This window comes from Nerophis ophidion, linkage group LG18 (genome assembly GCF_033978795.1).
Source record: "Nerophis ophidion isolate RoL-2023_Sa linkage group LG18, RoL_Noph_v1.0, whole genome shotgun sequence".
In the NCBI taxonomy this organism is placed as follows: domain Eukaryota; kingdom Metazoa; phylum Chordata; class Actinopteri; order Syngnathiformes; family Syngnathidae; genus Nerophis; species Nerophis ophidion.
Genome location: NC_084628.1, coordinates 31,757,375 through 31,779,955, shown reverse-complemented (window position 1 = coordinate 31,779,955; position 22,581 = coordinate 31,757,375).

Genomic DNA, 22,581 nt, shown 5'->3' with positions numbered 1-22,581 from the left:
GGTCGCTACATCTGTATGTGCAAGTTGAAACTCTACTATGCAAAGCGAAATCCATTTATCAACAACACCCAGGAACGCCGCCAGCTTCACTTGGCCCAAGCTTATTTAAGATGGTACTGATGCAAAGTGGAAAAGGTTTCTGCGGTCTGACAAGTCCACATTTCAAATTATATTTGGACACTGTGGACGTGGTGTCCTCCGGAACAAAGAGGAAAATAACTATCCAGATTGTTATATGCGCAAAGTTCAAAAGCCAGCATCTGTGATAGTATGGGGGTGTATTAGTGCCAAAGTAATGGGTAACTTACACATCTGTGAAGGCACCATTAATGCTGAATGGTCCATACAGGTTTTGGAGCAACATATGTTGTCATCCAAGCAACGTTATCATGGACATTCTCGCTAGCTTTTCACACTAAGCCATTTGTTCATTCCAGCTCTCATGCTGCATGTTTTGTTTTACTCTTTTATGTGCCTACTTGCCAGTTTTAGTTCTCATTGTTTATATCCTAGCTTTTATGCTAGCGTCTTTTGTTTGCCTTTTCTTAGCTCCAGTATTTTTGTTTTCTAGCACCTTTTGTTATTCAAATAAATAGTTAAACCTTACCTTTGCTGTGTTCTATTTCGACGCATCCTCGAGGGAATCGAACCCGGCACTACAATGCCGAACAGACGTAACAATTCTATCTGCGTTGGCCCTGTGATGAGGTAGCAACTTTTCCAAGGTGTACGCCGCCTTCCGCCCGAATGCAGCTGAGATAGGCTTCAGCAGCCCCTGCCACCCCAAAAAGGGACAAGCGGTAAAAAATTGATGTATGGATGGATGGATAACTGATCATAAATCATAACTTTTACCCCTGTGTTACATGGCCCTTCCTTTTAACAACACTCAGTAAACGTTTGGGAACTAAGGAGACACATTTTTGAAGTAGAATTATTTCCCATTCTTGCTTGATGTTGTTCAACAATCTCCCTTCTGCTATTTTAGGTGTAATACTGCACCACACATTTTCAATGGGAGACAAGTCTGGACTACAAGCAGGCCAGTCGAGTACCCACACACGTTTACTATGAAGCCAAGCTGTTGTGACGCCCCTGCGGATATAAGCAGGGGCGTCAATGATAAAGTTGCTTGGATGGCAACATATGTTGCTCCAAAGCCTGTATGTACCTTTCAGCATTAATGGTGCCTTCACAGATGTGTAAGTTACCCATGACTTGGCCAAAAATACACCCCAATACCATCACATATGTTGGCTTTTCAACTGTGCACCTGTAGCAGTCCGGATGGTTCTTTTCCTCTTTGGGCCGGAGGACACCACGTCCACAGTTTCCAAAAACTATTTGAAGTGTGGACTCATCAGACCACAGAAGATTTTTCCACTTTGCATCAGACTAAGCGAAGCTTTTCTGGGTGTTGTTGATAAATGGCTTTGGCATTGCATAGTAGAGTTTTAACTTGCACTTACAGATGTAGCGACCAACTGTAGTTACTGACAGTGGGTTTTTTAAGTGTTCCTGAGCCCACGTGGTGATATCCTTTATACACTGATGTGGCTTTTTGATGCAGTACCGCCTGAGGGATCAAAGGTCCGTAATATCATGGCTCACATGCAGTGATTTCCCCAGATTCTCTGAACCTATTGATGATATCACGGCGTGTGGATGGCGAAATCCCTAAATTATTTGCAATAGCTGGTTGAGAAATGTTGTTCCTAAACAATTTGCTCAGGCCTTTGTTGACAAGGTGGTGACCCTCGCCCCATACTTGTTCGTGAATGACTGAGCATTTCATGGAAGCTGCTTTTATACCCAATCATGGCATCCACCAGTTCTTAATTAGCCTGTTCACCTGTGGGATGCTCCAAATAAGTCTGATAAGCATTCCTCAACTTTCTCAGTCTTTTTTGCTACTTGTGCCAGATTTTTTTAAACATGTTGCAGGCATTAAATTCCAAATGAGCTTTACCATTTCGAACATTAAATATCTTGTCTTTGCAGTCTATTCAATTGAATATAAGTTGAAAAGGATTTGCCAATCATTTATTCTGATTTTATTTACCATTTACAGTACACAACGTGACAACTTCACTGCTTTTGGGTTTGGTATGTACATATACATTCCTGGTCAACAGTTTACATACACTTCTAAAGAACATAATGTCATGGCTGTCCTGAGCTTCCAATAATTTCTCCAACATTAGTTTTTGTGATAGAGTGATTGGAGCACATATAAAAAAAACATTTATGAAGTTTGGTTCTTTTATGAATTTATTATGGTTCTACTGAAAATGTGAGCAAATCTGCTGGGTCTAAAGTATACATACAAAAATGTTAATATTTGGTTACATTTCCCTTGGCAAGTTTCACTGCAATAAGGCACTTTTGGTAGCCATCCACAAGCTTCTGGCAAGCTTCTGCTTGAATTTTTGACCAATACTCCTAGAAAATTGGTGCAATTCAGCTAGATTTGTTGGTTTTCTGACATGGACTTGCTTTTTCAGCATTGTCCAGACATCAAGACTTTGGGAAGGCCATTCTAAAACATTAATTGTAGCCTGATTTAGCCATTCCTTTACCACTTTTGACATGTTTTGGGGGTCATTGTCCTGTTAGGACACCCAACTGCGCCCAAGACCAAACCTCCGGGCTGATGATTTTAGGTTGTCCTGAAGAATTTGAAGGTAATCCTCCTTTTTCATTGTCCAATTTACTCTCTGTAAAGCACCAGTTCCATTAGCGGAAAAACAGCCCCAGAGCATGATACTACCACCACCACCGTGCTTGACGGTAGGAATGGTGTTCTAGAGAATAAAGGCCTCACCTTTACTCCTCCAAACATATTTCTGGGGTACTGTGGCCAAACAGCAAAATTTGTGTTTCATCTGACATCACATGGACCAAGATAAGACCTTCTGGAGGAAAGTTCTGTGGTCACATGAAACAAAAACTGAGCTGTGTGGCCACAATACCCAGCAATATGTTTGTAGACATTATTGGAAACTCAAGACAGCCATGACATTATGTTCTTTACAAGTGTATGTAAACTTTTGACCACGACAGTATATATATATATATGACCACGACAGTATATATATATATATATATATATATATATGTTAGCAGTGTGAAGAACAGCATATGTATATATATATATATATATATATATATATATATATATATATGCTGTTCTTCACACTGCTAACATGAACTTCATGCAAAAAAACAAGAATGTTCTTTTTCCTTTTCTCATCTCCTACTTATGCTAACACGTTAATGTTCTCTCAGGCGAAAGAAGCCACATAACCTTTGACCCTGCGCCGAGTGGTTGCTGATTGAAACGCATCCTGACATTTTCCGACCTCATCACATTAGCGAGCGTGTGAGGTCACATGACACGCCACCTTTGCCCGGAAATGAGCACATTGCTCACTGCTCCATCATGGAGAAACAGGAGATAGACCTGAGTGACCATCACCTGCATTTGTACACCTTGTGACTATCACCCATCCATCTACACACCTGAGTGACCATCACCCATCTACACACCTGTTTCTTTCTTCTTTTGCTCCGGCATATTTTTGCCCCCATGAGCTTCTTTACTTCCTCTGCAAAACATGGATAATGCTAACGCTAACGTGACGTTTACTCCAAAGAAAAGACAAAGTGTGGTCAGCGGTTTGGTTTTGTGGCAACAGGCGTGGAACAAATGGCTGAACGCCGCAATGTTTCTTTCAAGAAGGCGGGCAGCAAAAGAAACGTATTGCTATGGGTTACACTCCTGCTGCCTCTCATGTTGCTGCCTGCTCTGTTGAGCGCACCTCAGGCCACATCCACAGGCCACGTCCACAGGCCACGTCCACAGGCCACGTCCACAGGCCACGTCCACAGGCCACGTCCACAGGCCACGTCCACAGGCCACGTCCACAGGCCACGTCCACAGGCCACGTCCACAGGCCACGTCCACAGGCCACGTCCACGGGCGTTCCCTCTCAGCTGCGGTTGCGCCTCCGCGAGGCTGCAAGCAATCTCCAATCAAGACACATGCCCTTGATGAGAGACCTGCCTTCATAAGCCAGCGCCTCTTTGGATCCAGTGCCAGAACGTAGCTTCTCGTACCCGTACAGTAGGCCAATAGGTTTCCAGCCTTCTCACATGTGCAAATCCTTTATCAGTGTTCCCTCCCTGTCAGGTTCATCATGTCTCGTGTTGTGTCGTCCTTCAGCTTCCCGTCGTCTTTCCTTGTCGTCAAGCTGTGTCTGGTCTCCCTGGATCCCCTCTGGACTTTCTCTTTCCTCTCTGGACTTCGCCCTCACGTCTGCCCATCGACGACACTGCCTCGCCTCCTGACCTTCCGTCTGTCTTTTGACTTCCAAGCGTTGCTTTGCCCTCTTTGGACTTCCTCCCCCGATCTCAACATCCGCTGGTAACCCCTCGCATATAATACACACATATAGTCACACTTCATATATTTGGGTTACACACACACCTCACGTACTTGCCAATAAATACGCTGACAGATAACGTGGTCACTGTAGTCTTCTTCTCCCGCTGCCCAGTACGTTCTTGCCATGGCAGAACCAGACAGCAATGACATAGCACGACCCCTGCTCTTCTCCCGGGCTCCACACCCCCCACCGTTGCCGCCATGCAGACAGCATTTCAGCAGCACCAAGAGTGTTTTTGTTTTCTGAAACGCAAACTTGAGGCTACATTCGCCAACCTGTTGGCTCGGCTTGACACAATCTCCCCGAGCACTTTCGCTCTGCCGGCGCTTGAACGAGCCACCATCGACTACTGGAAACTCAACTTCATCACATCAACAACTGATATCCTCTACCCCTCATCAGCTTCTCCTTCGAGCCCCTTGCCCCAGCGACCGTCTTCACCCAACTGGATCTTTGCAATGCTTACCATCTCATCCTGATTAGGTAGGTAGGTAGGTAGTTTTTTATTGTCATTGCACAAGTACAACAAAACTTTGTTTTCAGCACAAACCCATTCAATATTAGACAAACAAACAGTGTACAGGGTTACAGAACAGGAATGCTGATGGGCCGCCACAAGGTGCCCCGTAAAAGATGAGAAAATGTAAATGCTGCGGAAGGATGAGTAAAAAAACATACAATCTGGACTGGGCTCCTAAGAGTGGGAAAAAAAACCTTCATAGCAAAGCACATATACATATTACAACATACATCACAAGATATCTAGCAACAGAGGGGAGAGAGCGGGGGGCCATGGTGCCCGCTGCAGCTCTCAGGCACTGCCCATCCGTCCATCACTCCTATGGGATTTGCATCAAGGGCGTTGAATTAGGGTTGGGGTATGTGTGTGTGGCGTATATTTTTTGTGGATGCATGTTTGTGTATAAGCCTGCAGTATGTCTCTGTTCCGCGGACTTGATGTTGTGCAGTCAAAGTCAACAACAACAGGTGTGTGTGTCCATGAGAGACAAGAAGGGAGTCTTCGCCGCTTTGTTCTTCGGGAGAGCCTCGAAGCCAGGGAAACAATCCACGTTAGAATGTTTTGTAAGTGAATGACAATAAAATGAGCTTTTTACTCTAATTTGTCTATGACTGATCCTCAAAATCCTGTGGGGCAGACAGTCCGATGTGATCCAAACCCCAAGAGTGTTCACAGTTCTTCCCGCATCCTGCAATCATTTGTGGCAGCTTTGGGGTACTTTGAAGACTGCCAGCAACTTCCAATTTGTCGACAAACCAGAGCAACGCTTACTCCAATCAGCAGATGTCCTGTTGTCATAATTTCGAATAGGTAGATATCTTCACATCCTTGACTAAATCGGTCGGTAGGCACGCGGCACTCTTCCTTCTCCCAAGAGTCCGTCGTGTGTCCAGCAACAACCGTTCCATCACGACAAGAAGGTTCCCCCAAACCCAAGATCTTGTCAATTTCATTGAAGCCAGTTAAAAAGTTCCAATGTTTAGATTTGAAAACCAGTGCAAAAAGAGGCAACAAAAAATATAAGACAAGACAAGACAAAGAAGCAAGCAGGAGAGATAAGGGAGAAGAGAGGGAAGCATCCACCCTCAATGAGTGCCACTGAGAAAGTGAAAGGGACGAGTGGAAGACAACCTTTAACACACAACCAGGGACATTAAAGTACCGGGTCATGCCTTTCGGCCTGACTAACGCCCTAACCGTATTCCAGGCATTAGTGAAGGACGTACTGCGGGATATGCTCGAGCGATTTGTGGTCGTTTTCTCACAACCTTCAGGAACATCAGCAGCACTTCCGCCTGGTCCTCCAGTTCCTCCATGAAAACCACCTATTCGGTGAAGCAGAGAAGTGCAAATTCCACTCCTCTTCAGTCAACTTCCTTAGGCACATCATCGAGAGGAATAACATCCGGGCCGACCCCAAGAAAGTCAAGACAGTTGTGTAATGGCCACAACCAATTTTTTTTACGAAACTCAGAAGGTTCCTGGGCTTTGCAGGATTCTACCACCACTTTATCCTGAACTTCAGTAAGGTAGCCACACCTCTCCACGCGCTAACCTCAACCCTTACAGCTTTTGTGTGGACCAAGGAGGTCGATCTCGTGTTCCAGAGCTTCAAGAGGAGTTTCAGCTCCGCTCCCATACTGGTGCATCCCGATCCAGACAAGCCTTTCACGGTGGAAATACATGCTTCATACTCCGGTAATTGGGCGGTGTTGTCCCAACAATCCGGGGAGAACAATGTATTGCACCCATGTGCATTTTTTTCTAGACGCCTCTCCACGGCCAAAAGGAACTATGATGCGGGGAACAGCTAGCTGTTGGTCGTCTACAATGTGCTGTTTGAGTGAAGACACTGGCTGGAGGGGGCCAAACATCCATTAATCCTGACCGACCACGGCAACCTCATCCACAGTTGCTCTGCCAAGAGACTTAATGACAGGCAAGCCCGCTGGGCGCAATTCTTTTGCCATTTCAACTACACTCTTACCTACAGACTTGGTTTGTGAAATGGCAAGGCGGACACTCTTTCTCAATGCTTCTCTGGGGAACCCACCTGTAAGCCTACGGCAAAGACCATCCTTCCCCCTGCTCGCACCATTGGAACGGTAATCAAGGGCCTGGTCAAGACGGGCCTACGCGCTGACCCTGGTACCGGAGGCAGATCCCTGAGCAGACTTTTCATCCCGCAACCTCTAAGGGCTAATGTACTAGACTGGGTACACTCGAGTTTGCCTACCTGTCATCCCGAAATCCACAAGTCACTATCAATCATTCGACGCCGTTTCTGGTAGCCCTCCATGGAGGCAGATACCCGTGAGTTTCTCGCTGCATGCAGCGTCTGCGCCCGGAACAAGGCAGGCCACAGTCCTCCATGTGGTCTGGTGTGCCCGCTTCCCATCCCTAGTCGACCGTGGTTCCACATCGCCCTCGACTTCATCACTGGACTTCACATCTCAAAAGGTAACACCACGATCCTCACTATCATCGACAGATTCTCCAAGGCTGTCCACTTTGTGCCCTTGCCCAAGTTCCCATCCTCAGCCGAGACCACTGACCTGCTTGTTCAGTGTTCAGAATCCACGGGATTTCCACTGACATTGTGTCTGATCGTGGCCCCCAATTAATTTCCCGGGTCTGGCAAGCCTTCTGCCACAGTCCTCCCGACTTCCGGCTACCAACCTCAGAGCAATGGTCAAGAGCAATGGTCGGGGCAACCACGGGGTGGAGACCATGCTGTGCTGTATGGCTGCTCAAAAACCCAACTCATGGAGTAAATTCGTTCCCTGGGTGAAGTACTCCTTCATTTCAATGAACTGTGCAGGTACTGGTATGTCCCCATTTGAATGCTGTCTAGGGTTTCAACCCCCTTTGTTTCCCTCCCAGGAGATTGAAGCAGCAGTTCCTTCCACCGGAGCCCACCTGAGGCGCTGCTGCAGAGTGTGGAGGTTTGCCCACGCTGCCCTGCTAAGGGCCAACTGTCGTCACATCCCTGCACCAGACTACTACTTATTCCTGTTTCAACTTTTTACCAGTGAAACAATAACATGAAAACAAACTTATTCCTGTTTCAACTCTTTACCAGTGAAACATCCATCCATCCATTTTCTACCGCGTATTCCCTTTTGGGGTCGCGGGGGGCGCTGGCGCCTATCTCAGCTACAATCGGGCAGAAGGCGGGGTACACCCTGGACAAGTCGCCACCTCATCGCAGGGCACCAGTGAAACAACAACATAAAAACAAACATATTCCAGTTTCATTCTTTAGTAGTGTAACAAGAGCATAACAACACACTTATTCCAGTTTCAACTCTTGACCAGTGTAACAAGAACATAGCATCACACATATTCCTGTTTCAACTCTTTACAAGTGTAACAAGAACATAAAAACATATGTATTCCAGTTTCAACTCCTTACCAGTGTAACAAGGACATAACAACAAATATATTGCAGTTTTAACTCTTTACCAGTGCAACAAGAACATAACAACACACTTATTCCAGTTTCAACTATTTACCAGTGTAACAACAACATAACAACACACACATTTTTAGTTTAAACTATATAACAGTGTAACAAAAACAAAACAAACTTATTCCAGTTTTAACTCTTTACCAGTTTAAAAATAAGATAACATGATATTCATTCCAGTTTCAACTCTACCAGTGTAACAATAACATAACAACAAACTTATTCCAGTTTCAACTCTTTACCATTGTAACAAGAACATAACAACACGCTTGTTCCAGTTTCTACTCTTTACCAGTGTAAAAAGAACATAACAACAAATGTATTCCAGTTTCAACTCTTTACCAGTGCAACAAGAACATAACAACACACTTATTCCAGTTTAAACTCTTTACCAGTGTAACAAGAACATAACAACACACACATTTTTAGTTTAAACTATTTACCAGTGTAACAAAAACATAACAAACATATTCCAGTTTCAACTCTTTACCAGTTTAAAAATAACATAACATGATACTTATTCTAGTTTCAACTCTACCTGTGTAAAAAGAAAATAAAAACAAACGTATTCCAGTTTGAAGTCTTCACCAGTGTAACAAGAACATAATAACTAACTTATTCCATTTCAAACTCTTAACCAAGGACACGGATGTAGAACAACAAACTTATTCCAGTTTAAACTCTTTACCAGTGTAACAAGAACATAACAACAAATTTATTCCAATATCAACTCTTTAACAGTGTAACAATAACATAAAACCAACCTATTCCAGTTTCAACTCTTTACCAGTGTAACAAGAACATAACAACAAACGTATTCCAATATCAACTCTTTAACAGTGTAACAATAACATAAAAACAAACTTATTCCAGTTTTAACTCTTTAACAGTGTAACAAGAACATGAAAACACAATTATTCCAGCATGTGAAACTAAACAAATAGGAAAATGCTAACAGTAAGATGCAGCGTCAGTTCCAACTACTAGTTTTCTAATCAATCAAAGAGAAACTTGCTATGTATTAATCTATAATTTATATTCAGTTGTTCCTTTGAAAATTCAGAAGAAATCAGAAAAACAAATTTTTTGGTGGCAAATCGCCCCGGCCGTTAACTTAGCATGATGTTAAAATTTAGTGTTAACATGTACCTTACATTGGTAGGCTAGTGTTGCAAACCTGGCATGATGTTAACATGTCATGTTAGCATGTAGCTCACATAGCTATGCTAGCTTTGCTAACCTTGCATAAGCTATCATGTAATGTTATTATGTAGCTCACCTAGCTATGCTAGTGTTGCTAACCTAGGATGATGTTAAAATGTTATGTTTTCATGTAGCTCACATAACTACGTTAATGTTGCTAACCTAGCATGATGTTAAAATATAATGTTAGCATGTAGCTCAAATAGCTATGCTAGTGTTGCTAACCTAGCATGATGATACAATGTAATGTTAGCATGTAGCTCACATAACAATGCTAATGTTGCTAACCTAGCATAATGTTGAAATATAATGGTAGAATGTGGCTCACAAAGCTTTGCTAGCCCTGCTAACCTAGCATGATGTTAAAATATAATGTTATTATGTAGCTCACATAACTATGCTATTGTTGCTAACCGAGGATGATGTTAAAATGTAATGTTTTCATGTAGCTCACATAACTACGTTAATGTTCCTAACCTGGCATGATTTTGAAATATAATGTTAGCATGTAGCTCACATAGCTATGCTAGTGTTGCTAACCTAGCATGATGATACAATGTAATGTTAGCATGTAGCTCAAATAACTATGTTAATGTTGCTAAACTAGCATGATGTTAAAATATAATTTTAGCACGTAGCTCACATTGCTATGCTAGTGTTGCTAACCTAGCATGAAGATACAATATAATGTTAGCATGTAGCTCACATAACAATGCTAATGTTGCTAACCTAGCATAATGTTAAAATATAATGTTAGCATGTAGCTCACACAGCTTTGCCATCGCTGCTAAGCTACCATGATGTTCAAATGTAATGTTAAAATGACTTAAGTTGCCAAAAAATGAAAGTAACAAAACACTCTCTTTAAAAGGGTTGAAAAGCTTTCATGAGAGGCCAATAAAGTGGTCCAGATGATGGCAGTAGAACATAAAGTACTGGTGTCAGTGTCAGCTGGCAGTAAACATGAATATCACAAATGCAGATGGTGCAACCTTAGCTGCGATGGTCCATCAGGACTTTTAGGACACATTTGTCTCCCACGTCCACTCCAAGTTCTGGAGTGTTATCGCCCAGCAGCGTCTGTGCAGCCACCTTTCTGCTGCGTGCTCGTCCTCCAATAAAACATGCTGAGTTATGACGAGGGGGCTTGTAAAAGAAAAATAAAGTTAGTTGCCGCATACCGCGAGAGTAGCGACCTGCCTGCCGTTACTTTTTATCGCAGCCCATTGGAGTCACAACATTTATGCCTCGGATTTCTAGCAGCATGGAGGCTAGCGTCAACGTAGCATCAACACGTGTTTACATCAAGAGGCCTTTTTTGTTACTTGTTAGCATTCTTCGCATCAGAATAATTCACTTTCAATCCGACTAGTTAGGATGTGTAATTGTCACGGCATCATCATCACAGCCAGCTAATGCACATTAGTGTGCTAACTGCTTAGCAAAAATTTAATAAAAAAATGTACTCTGATATTTTCTCCACATGTTACTTTTGTTGTTTGTTTGACAAGTAACTCGTTTGAAAGTTAAGTAGTTGGTAAGTTGGTGAACTAGTTGGTAAACAAAATGTCACGGCCAGGGCGCATTCCATTGCGCCTTTATCTTTGCGCTCTCGCTCCGCTGAGGGCGTGCCTCTTCGTGCTTGCAGACAATCTGCATTCAGCGCCCCTGTCTGAGATGAGCGAGCTGTCTTCATAAGCCCGCACAACCTGCCATGCCGGGCCGGAATATAGTCTTCTGTACCGTAAGCCGATACCCACCTCTCTCTGCCCCCTCCCCCCTTGTGTTTCATTGTTCTTCCTTGTCGTCCTCCCCAGCAATCTGCCTTCGTCCCTGCGTGATCGAACTGTGGACTTTGGACTGCCACCCTCGATCCTCGACCCCTCGCATGGATACGGGCTCTGACGCCTCTCGCTCGCCTGCCCCACAGACTGCCTTCACGCCTTGTTCCTCCTCTCGAGTCAACACTTCTGGTAAAGACTCAGCAATTAATTCCTACACATAGTCTTACACCATACACACTCTTGGATTTTACCTCACACCATTGTCTAGTTAATTAAATTTTATTGTTCATTATTTATTATATAGTTTATATATACATTTTATGAATACATCGAGCAATATGGCTCCCCGGTGTCTTTGACGTCATCTCCCCTTAGTCAAACCATAACACAAAATAAGTCAAAAAGTATTAAAAAAAACTGATAAATAGATTGTGCAGTGATAAAAGAAACAATGAAATACAATAGTAAATAATCAGAGTAAATAAAATTGGAATAAATATAAATTTAAATAACTTAAAAACATGACTCACACATGAATAGATGAATAAGTAACATGTCCATTCATCCATCCATCCATCCATTTTGTACCGCTTATTCCCTTTGGGTTGCGGGGTGCGCTGGCCTACAGTCGGGCGGAAGGCGGCATACACCCTGGACAAGTCGCCACCTCATCGCAGGGCCAATTAGGGCAAATTTAGTGTTGCCAATCAACCTATCCCCAGGTGCATGTCTTTGGAATACCCAGAGGGAACCCACATGCAAACTCCACACAGAAAGATTGAACCCAGGACCTTCGTATTGTGAGGCAGACGCATTAACCCCTCTTTCACCGTGTTGCCCTAAGTAACATGTACAAACGTATTATTGATAAATAAATGCAGTTTAAAGATTGGACTTTAAATGATTAATGATCAATAAATGCAGCATTTGAGGAACACACATGGCTGCAGTTGTGTGACACAAAGTATGCAATAATCCAGGAGAGCAGAAAGCAGGTAAGATGATTTTAATTTCATCAAAGTAACAGAAATAAACAGAAAGCAGTCTTGCATGGAGATGTTCCCAACATGGTTTTAACTTCCAGCACTGAGGAGTGACACGTTTCCAGTGAGGGTTGGACTCCGCCAAGGCTGTCCTTTGTCACCGATTCTGTTCATAACTTTTATGGACAGAATTTCTAGGCGCAGTCAAGGCGTTGAGGGGTTCCGGTTTGGTGGCCGCGGGATTAGGTCTCTGCTTTTTGCTGATGATGTGGTCCTGATGGCTTCATCTGGCCAGGATCTTCAGCTCTCACCGGACCGGTTCGCAGCCGAGTGTGAAGCGACCGGAATGAGAATCAGCACCTCCAAGTCCGAGTCCATGGTTCTTGCCCGGAAAAGGGTGGAGTGCCATCTCCGGGTTGGGGAGGAGACCCTGCCCCAAGCGGGTGAGTTCAGGTACCTAGGAGTCTTGTTCACGAGTGGGGGAAGAGTGGATCGTGAGATCGACAGGCGGATTGGTGCGGCGTCTTCAGTAATGCGGACGTTGTACCGATCCGTTGTGGTGAAGAAGGAGCTGAGCCAGAAGGCAAAGCTCTCAATTTACTGGTCGATCTACGTTCCCATCCTCACCTATGGTCATGAGCTTTGGGTCATGACCAAAAGGATAAGATCACGGGTACAAGCGGCCGAAATGAGTTTCCTCCACCGGGTGGCTGGGCTCTCCCTCAGAGATAGGATGAGAAGCTCTGCCATCCTTGAGGAGCTCAAAGTAAAGCTGCTGCTCCACCACATCGAGAGTACCCAGATGAGGTGGCTCGGGCATCTGGTCAGGATGCCACCCGAACGCCTCCCCAGGGAGGTGTTTAGGGCACGTCCAACCGGTAAAAGGCCACGGGGAAGACCCAGGACACGTTGGAAAGACTATGTCTCCCGGCTGGCCTGTGAACGCCTCGGGATTCCTCGGGAAGAGCTAGACGGGCTGGGGAGTGGGAAGTCTGTGCTTCCCTGCTTCGGCTGCTGCCCCCGCGACCCGACCTCGAATAAGCGGAAGATGATGGATGGATGGGCACTGAGGAGTGCTCGAGTGAAACATAAATAGGCATATGTTGATTGACAGCAGGTGTGAACCGCTGCCAATCAACGGAAAGAGAGAAACATCAGTGCTCCGTGAATTGAAATAGGAAATACAACAATATAAGAGCACTGAACAGGAAGTGAATACAAAAACACGAAAAACTAACAGAAATGAAGTGACAGATTGTCACAAGCATATTGCTTAGTATTGTTGAAATTGACCCACATGTTGGTGACTCATTTTATGATCAAATTTAACATTGTTGCATTTTTATTGTTGTTCATTTGTATGTCGGAAATGGCATACAGAAGTTAACGATGTTAGCTCGAGTTGCTGTGTAGCCAGCTTAGCCTTTCACTGTAATTCAATAAACTGATTTTCCTCTAAACAAATGTGAATTGGATCGGTGCCTACTGTGTTTGGCACTGGACCCGTTTTTTACACAATCTGTTGGTACGTTAGCCATGTAGCTCGTAGCCTAGCTTATAGCCTTTAGCCTATTGTTTACTAGTGTTCAAAGCAGCAGCAGTAACAAGTATCAACACGATATGGAACAGAAAAGCATTTTATTTTATTGTCGATAGTCACATGACACAACAAACCACGCGAGCCGTTCGCTATATTCCAAACAGTCTTAGCAAAACAAAACAAAAACAACAACTAGAAAACGAAGCGTATCAGGAGGCAGACAAAAAGTGGCCGGAAGATAAAATCTTTGCAAAATGTTGACTTTATTTGTTGTGTGACCACATTGAAGTCGAATCAAATCCTAATTTGACCTTTTCAGACAAGACTAGCTCCAATAACTGTATTTCCGCTTGAAGGAAGTCTAAAGGTGGCGTGTTTGTTTTTCCGTTAACGAGCATGTTGACACGCGCTGGCTAATTAGTCATTAGTGAAAATGAATATTAATGTGCATTTTGACATGAAAGTGCTTGTGTGGGCTCCTTCATCGCTGCCATGCTCACCATTTTACATTATGTCCCTTTTTCAAAGATGAAATGTCACATCTTCAAGTCATTGTGATGACTTGTTGTCATCCCAGTAGCTTCTGTTGCCATGGAAACCTTACAATGATGTCAAAGTAAAACTGTTCTTTAAATTTCTTTTTTCATAATGCCTGTCATTCACAATCTTTATGAGAAACAAAAGACAAAAGTTGTATTTTTGGCATTGTAATGTATGATAATGAACCAACAAACAAACAAAAATATTATTGATATTATTGAGTGAATGTCTAAACATTCACATAATAATAATAATAATAATAATAATAATAATAATAATAATAGTGATGAACAGGTGCTTTTCCGTGTAGAATCTGTGAATGTTTGGACATTCACACAATAATAATAAGAAGAAGAAGAAGAAGAAGAATAATACCAATAATAAAATAAAATAAAAATAATATTCAATTAAATATTTTTGGTGTATAATATTATATAAGTGAATGTTTGGACATTCACACAGTAATAGTAATAATACTACTACTAATAATAATAATAATAAGAAGAAGAAGAAGAAGAAGAATAGTAATAATAAATAGTTGATGTTTTGGTATACAATCTTATGTGTGCGAATTTTTGGACAGTCACACAATAATAATAATAATAATAATAATAATAATAATAAATAGATAATACTTCATTATCGCTGTCAGTCAAACAGATCACCTTTGGCCAAACAGGAAGTCCATGTAAGGTATTAATGCTGCTAAATAGTGGTGTCTAACCTTGCAGTATTCCAGTGTTTGCAATCAATAGAAGGTCAGCGCCTGTTTCTGATATAAATAGAAGGACATTATTTCCTCTTATCCGCCGCCCAGCGTGCTTCCATTGATTGAAACGTCGCACGGCAACTGCACGGACAATCGAGGGGAAGAATATTATTCTTGTTTTGCTCTCCCTAACTCGTCCTCCACTGCTGCACGGCACGAAGACGCCATGTTGCACGTCCACGTGACGCTATAACGTGCCTTCTACCTCCAACAGGGATCGGAAAACCGAAAGTTAACATAACGTATGTGTTGGAGCAGCTATTACTTTCCTGACACTTTTAAACTAACACGGAATAATGTGTGCGTGCCTGTGGGGAAGAAGCACATTTTGTTTGTGTTATAAAATGCAATATTTTTCCCAAACATGTTTAAAAGTGGAATATTTGATGTGAGCCCTAAATATGTTGACAACTCTCATTAGCAACAATCATTTTTATCCATTATTATTTTTTCAGCAATGACAGTGGGAAGTGTGCAACTTTGAAAAATGGATAATGGCCCATTCATTTTCAGTGGGAAAAATTACCTGGAAAAACGGGAATTCTGGGTAATATGGGTTTTTTTTGTTGTTTTTTTTTTTACTTTTTGGGAGATTCAACGATTCTGAGCCAAACATGAAATGATTCCGATCGGATGAAAACTTTGGGCTGTGGAGCACGGCATAATTTTGCAGTGGAATAATAATAATAATAATGATAATAATAACAATAATAATAATAATAATAATGATAACAATAACAAGAATATAACAATAATGATGATAGTAATAACAATAATATAATAACATTAATAATAATAATATTAATTGTAATAATAATATTAATTGTAATAATAATAATAATAATAATCAGCATCAAGGGTTGGAATTTGGGGTTAAATTACCAAAACTATTCCCGGGCGCAGCCACCGTTGCTGCTCATTGCTCCCCTCACCTCTCAGGGGGTGATCAAGGGTGATGGGTCAAATGCAGAGAATAAATTCCCCACACCTCAAGTGTGTGTGACAATCATTGGCACTTTAACTTTTTAAAAATAATAATAATTATAATAAAATATAATAACAATGACAATACACAATAATAATGATAATAAAAATAACAATAATAATTTAATAATAATATTAAGAATATTATAATAGATCATTTTAGTGTCGACTATTATTTGTGTGAATGTTGGGACATTCACATAATAATAATAATAATAATAAGAAGAAGAAGAAAAAATATATGATTTCTGGGTGTAGAATCTTATGTGTTTCAATGTTTGAACATTCACACAATTAAGATAAAAATAAAAGTGGGTTAGATTATGCGCAGCAAGTTTATTTTAGAATACAACTTTCATGCAAGACAAGTCAACATACTTTACACATGTATGACTCATGATTCTAAACACCAGCAGGTGGGTAAAATCATTGAAAATATGCAATCATCATAAATAATCCATCCATCCATTTTCTACCGCGTATTCCCTTTTGGGGTAGCGCGGGCGCTGGCGCCTATCTCAGCTACAATCGGGCAGAAGGCGGTGTACACCCTGGACAAGTCACCACTTCATCGCAGATCATCATAAACAAAATATCAATATTTAATCTAACTGGTTGGTGACCTGTAAGTGAAAGTTAATGTGTTTAGTTGTGATAGTTGACCATATATTGATAAAAATGGTACTGCTTTTACAACTTTTCATTTAAAATCTAATAATTCATATTTTAGTATGCTGCCCCTCCAACTGTCATTTAAACATTTTTACCCATTTGACCAATGGCACTTTAAAAGTATTTTTTTCTGTTACTACAGTCAATATTAGTGTTATTACATTTCACTTGTTTGCTCTTTTGTTTCACTTTTTTTTTTTCTTCACATTTTAAATAGTATTTCTAGAATGTTCCGCCTTTGTTTTCAGGACTTCCATTTTGCTGAGAGAAGACAAAATATTTCTGAGAAGTCCAACGTCATCAGCCAGGAAGTGTTTGTTTCTAAAGTTCATCACTCAAACAAAAATGATTGGCAATCACCAAATAAGTGCTTTTATTTTGAGTGGGAACAATCAGCAGCTTGTTTTGAAGAATAAAGCAGGAAGTGGGAATCACTTTGACATGTCCGACAGACAGTCCTCTTCACAATAAAGCTTGATTTCTTCCAAGCAAACAACAAAAGTAGAAATAATATTCATAAATATTCATATTCTTATGTGACTCTTATACTTATGGAGGTTATTTATTTTGTCTTTATTCCCCCAAAATGTTTTGACACTGAATTTATGTGATGTAATTGGTAATGCGACTGCTCATTGGCTGTTTTATGAAGCAGCTAATTTTTCAGCTCTGAATTCAATTCCACTGAATTTTTTCAAACGTTTTTTTTTTACACTGAACTTTTTATAGATGTTTTTTTCACACTGAATTTTTTACACTGATTTTTTGTAACCTAAATGTTTTTTATATTGAATTTTTAAACAATATATCTTTACACACTGAATGTGTAGTGGAATTTATGACCTTTTGAACCATATTTTGTGTCTGTCGAAGTCCAAGAGGAAAGCCTGTCAAAAAGCCTTAAGAGGTCTGCTCTTTTCTTTTTTCCTTTTCCGAACCATTGAAGGATCATATGTAGGTGAAAGTTGAACTTGTGGTCGGACTAAACATTCTCCAAAATGTTTTGATTGTATATTATGACTAAGGGACTCAAGGATGTTGCAGAGCAAAGAAGTCCAAAACAACGGGACCTTGACACATGAGGGAAACATATAAAAGGCCAGTAGAGCAATATTATGTATGATTTTGCTTGATTTCGATCATCCACGTCTCTCCGGAGGACGTTGTCTGTTTGCATGAGCCATTCATTCCATTTTGTACTTTTTGATTATGGGTAAATGAAACTTTTGTACTAAATCCACTTTGTTTGCTGTGTAAGTGTCGGACCCTCCACCACAAATGTTTTTACATGGACATTTTTACAGTGAATTTTTATACACTGAATTTTTTTACACATCATTTTTCGACATTGAATTTTTTTTAGTCTGAATTTTTTACTCTGAATGTTTTTACACCAAATTTTTGGACATTGATCTGTTCAGCACTGTATTTTTTTTACAATATTTTTTTATACTGAAATTTTTACACTGATTTTTTTTTACACTGAATGTATATACACTGATTTTTTACTCTGACTTTTTGCACGGAATTTTATTACACTGATTTTTCATACAGTGAATTTTTATACACTGAATTTTTATACACTGAAATTTTTTTTACAAAATGTTCTGACATTGAATTTTTCAAGACTGAGTTTTTTCTTTGCTGAATTTCTATACACGGATTCTTTTATATTGAATTTTTTAAATTGTTTTCTATTGAATGTTTTTACACCACATTTTTAGACAGAGAACCTTTCAGCACTGTATTTTTTTACAATAGTTTTTTTTGTACTGAAATTTTTACACTGAATTTATTTACACTGAATGTATATACACTGATATTTTTACACAGATTTTTTGCACAGAATTTTTATACAGTGAAGTTTTTGACACTGAAATTTTCAGCACCGACTTTTTCTTTGCGGAATTTCTATACACTGTTTTTTTCTACAATGAATTTTTAAAACGGTTTTCTATTGAATTTTTTACACTGAATATTTTTACACCAAATTTTTTGACACTGAACTTTTCAGCACTGTATTTTCATACACATAATTTTCATACACTGAATTTTTTTATACTGATTTTTTTGACACTGAATTTTTCAGCCCTGATTTTTTTCTTTGCTGAATTTCAGCAAATATTGATACTGATTTTTCAGAGGCGCGGATTTCTTTTACACTAAATTTTTATGCATTGATTTTTCTACACTGAATTTTTCAGCACTGAATTTTTTTTACACTGAATACACTGAATTTTTTACACAGTTTTTTTTTCACGCTGAATAATTTAATACTGAATTTTTACATAATTTTTTTCATACTGCATATGTTAACGGTATTCTTCAGCTTTCATAATGACGACAAAAGAACCTCCATAAGTTTCACTTTCTAAACAACAAAGCAGAAACATGCAGAGTTTCATATCAAGACGTTTATTCACATTTTTACTTCTGGGGCGATGACTTTTTATGAATAATTTGCATATTTTGACTATTGAAGTCAAGGTACTATACTGCCTTTGAAAAATACCCAAACTTTTTTTTGGTCCTGGACATGATGGCACACTTTGGTGACATAGCCTGTAATAAGAGTCAACACACACGCACACGCACACACACACACAGAGCACTTACAAGCAGAGACAATGTGGAGACAAAAGATGGAAAATGAACGTATTTTGCCTTCAAAATTAACCATAAAAACTTTGCTTTAAAACATAGCTAGCATACCGCTATTGCTTGAAAAAAAACAACACAATTTTATTTTTCAATTTTATTTTTTTCTGATTCAAAATCCAATAAACCATATTTTGTTGTTTTTTGATAGGCATTCATGAAACATTATATATTATAACTCGTGCTGTCAAATGACAACCCCAAAAGGGACAAGCGGTAGGAAATGGATGGATGGATGGAATCTTGATTAATCACATGTCATTATGCACTTGTATATATTAAATGAATTTTTGAAACGTTTCAAGCAGTAACAAATACTGCAATACTTCCCTGAGTGTGTGTCTTGTAGTGTGAGAGGAGACGTTGTGTGTTGTGTTCAATGACCTCAAGCAAATTCCAAGTCACCTCCCCCTCATTCACATAACACCTGCCCCTCGGACCCTGAAGGCATCGCATGCAAACATGACAAAGTCTCATTCTTGACGTTTTACTTTTTTAAATTTTTTTTTAACATTTTCTTTTCTTTTCTTCTCGTCACAGTCGACTTGGCGCCGACACTCGGAGCGGCGGAGCAGATTAGCTTCTTGGCGCACAAAGCGGCGAATTAGGGGCCACACATGAACCCCCCCAAGCCCCCAACCTCCATCAAACACATTGCCAGGGCCGGCGACTCTTGACCACGTCCAAGTGGGAATGGGAGATAAGTGTGTGTGTGTGTGTGTGTGTGTGTGTGTGTGTGTGTGTGTGTGTGTGTGTGTGTGTGTGTGTGTGTGTGTGTGTGTGTGTGTGTGTGGAGGAAGCACAAAAGAGGCGGCGCACAGATGGTCCTTTTTGTCCGAGTCAAAGGTGGGAAGATGTAGGTGTGTGGATGTGCTTGGCAGCACTCGTGCGCGCTCATATTTCCAGTCAGCAGTCAGCGGACACTTGATTAGGTACAACCCTGGCCTGAGCAAGATATGAATATTAATAAGATCATGAATATTCATGATGATGATGATGATGATGATGATGATGATGATGATGAAATTGTCAGACAGCCGTCTTTCGAACACTGAAAAATAGTATGTCTTCCCAAGTAATAGAATCCTGTTCCTGGGTTATCACTCAGTCAGTCCTGCTCCTAGGTTTTCACTCAGTCCTGTTCCTGGGTTTTCGCTCAGTCCTGTCCCTGAGTTTTCACTCAAGTCCTGTTCCTGGGTTTTCACTCAAATCCTGTTTCTGAGTTTCCACTCAAGTCCTGTTCCTAGGTTTTCACTCAGTACTGTTCCTGGGTTTTCACTAAAGTTCTGTTCCTGGGTTTTAACTCAAGTCCTGTTGCTGGGTTTTCACTCAGTCCTGTTCCTGGGTTTTCACTCAGTCGTGTTCTTGGGTTTTCTCTCAAATCCTGTTCCTGGGTTTTACTAAAGTCCTGTTCCCAGGTTTTCACTCAATCCCGTTCTTGGTTGTTCACTCAAATACTGTTCCTGGGTTTTCACTCAAGTCTTATTCTTAGGTTTTCACTGAGTACTGTTCAATCAATCAATCAATCAATGTTTACGTATATAGCCCTAAATCACTAGTGTCTCAAAAGGGCTGCACAAACCACCACGACATCCTCGGTAGGCCCACATAAGGGCTGTTGGGCTTTCACTCAAATCCTGTTCCTGGGTTTTCACTCAAGTCCTGTTCCTAGGTTTTCACTCAGTCCTGTTCCTGGGTTTTCGCTCAGTCCTGTCCGTGAGTTTTCACTCAAGTCCTGTTTCTGGGTTTTCACTCAAATCCTGTTTCTGAGTTTCCACTCAAGTCCTGTTCCTAGGTTTTCACTCAGTACTGTTCCTGGGTTTTCCCTAAAGTTCTGTTCCTGGTTTGTCACTCAAGTTTTGTTCCTGGGCTTTCATTCAAATCCTGTTCCTGGGTTTTCACTCAGTCCTGTTCCTAGGTTTTCACTCAGTCCTGTTCCTGGGTTTTCGCTCAGTCTTGTCCCTGAGTTTTCACTCAAATCCTGTTTCTGAGTTTCCACTCAAGTCCTGTTCCTAGGTTTTCACTCAGTACTGTTCCTGGGTTTTCACTAAAGTTCTGTTCCTGGGTTTTAACTCAAGTCCTGTTGCTGGGTTTTCGCTGAGTCTTGTCCCTTAGTTTTCACTCATGTCCTGTTTCTGGGTTTTCACTCAAATCCTGTTTTTGCGTTTCCACTCAGTCCTGTTCCCAGGTTTTCACTCAGTCCTGTTCCTGGGTTTTCGCTGAGTCTTGTCCCTGAGTTTTCACTCAAGTCCTGTTTCTGGGTTTTCACTCAAATCCTGTTTCTGAGTTTCCACTCAAGTCCTGTTCCTAGGTTTTCACTCAGTACTGTTCCTGGGTTTTCACTAAAGTTATGTTCCTGGGTTTTAACTCAAGTCCTGTTGCTGGGTTTTCACTCAGTCCTGTCCTTGGGTTTTCACTCAAGTTCTGTTCCTGGGTTTTCACTCGGTCCTTTTCCTGGGTTTTCTCTTAAATACTGTTCCTGGGTTTTCACTCAAGTCCTGTTCCTGGGTTTTCACTGAAGTTCTGTTCCTGGGTCTTCACTTAAGTCCTGTTCCTGGGGTTTCACTCAGTCCTGGTCCTGGGTTTTCACTGTAGTTCGGTTTCTGGGTTTTCACTCAGTCATGTTCCTGGGTTTTCACTTGAGTCCTGCTCCTGGGTTTTCACTCAAGTCCTGTTCCTAGGTTTTCACTCAGTCCTGTTCCTAGGTTTTCACTTAGTCCTGTTCCTGGGTTTTCACTCAAATCCTGTTCCTGGGTTTTCACTCAAGTCCTGTTTCTAGTTTTTTTTTATTCAGTACTTTCATGGATTTTCACTTAAGTTCTGTTCCTGGGTTTTCACTCAAGTCCTGTTCCTGGGGTTTCACTCAGTCCTGTTCCCGGGTTTTCACTCAAGTTCTGTTTCCTGGGTTTTCACTCCGTCCTGTTCCTGGGTTTTCCCGCAAATCAAGTTCCTGGATTTTCACTCAGTCCTGTTCTTGGTTGTTCACTCAAATGCTGTTCCTGGGTTTTTAC